Here is a 1,273-nt window from a genome sequence, read left to right on the forward strand (position 1 = left end):
TATATATATATATACATACATATATATATATTATATACATATTACATATACATGTATGTATGTATGTATGTATGTATATATACGCATATATATGGATACATGTCTGTCAGAGTGTGTTTTGTATATTTGTGTGGATCGACAAAAGATAAACGATATGCATGTATGTGTAAAATAATGTGCGTGTACATATATATATATATATATATATATACCTATATGTATGTATATCTATATTTACCTGACTATCAGTCTCTCTCTCTCTCTGTCTCTCTCTCTCTCTCTCTCTATCTATCTATCTATCTATCTATATATATATATATATATATATATATATATATATATATATATATACGTGTATGTGTATACACCAACACGCCTGAAACATATGAGATCTCATGTTTATTCATGTATATACGCACATGTATAATTTAAATATTTATATGTATATACATACATTTACACCACCCATAAATACACACACACTCTCTCTCATTTTCCCTATATATATATACGTGTGTGTCTGTGAGTGTGTGTGTATACATAAATACATTATTTATGCATGTGTGTGTGTGTATACATAGACACAGGCACAAACAGACATAAACACACACGTACATACAGTCATCTACCACCACCACCACCACCAGCACACCCAGGTTTCCCATCACTGGCGGAGTCTACAGCGACGATGGTTTCAATAACATGCGATACTTCTCCATAACCTCTCAAAACAAACAGGTATTTGGGTATATGTATAGAATAACAGTAACGGGTGGCAGTCGGGTGGATTGGTGCGGCATAGGAGGTCTGTGTATGGGGGTGGAGAGGTGATAAATATACGCTGGATAGAATGATGTGGCCGTGCAGGAGTATGTATGGGCGAGACTTGAGTATTTCAGTGAGGTGGCGTTGTGATGTTTTAAGAATTCTCTGGAATGGTGATGTCTGGGGTTCGTATTGGCTGCACGGATTTGATATTGCTGTCCTTTAACACCAGGTCAGTCTTGATTCTTCGGATTTACTATCAAAAGCAATCCAACGGTGACAATCACGTATTTTCCCTCTGTGCAGGAAACACAGTGCCATATTGTCGAACGTGTTCTTTATTGAAACAGATTTTGAGTGATATTTGGCTGTTATTTCTGCCAGGTCTAGCTACCATATACATACATATATACATACATAAGACAGTCAGGTGTGATTTGGGGGAAATCTGCCTGCTGTTTCTACCAGGTTTAGCTACCATGTAAAAGTCTCCCCTAAGGCTCATATA

Source organism: Octopus bimaculoides, chromosome 30, assembly GCF_001194135.2.
Source record: "Octopus bimaculoides isolate UCB-OBI-ISO-001 chromosome 30, ASM119413v2, whole genome shotgun sequence".
NCBI lineage: Eukaryota > Metazoa > Mollusca > Cephalopoda > Octopoda > Octopodidae > Octopus > Octopus bimaculoides.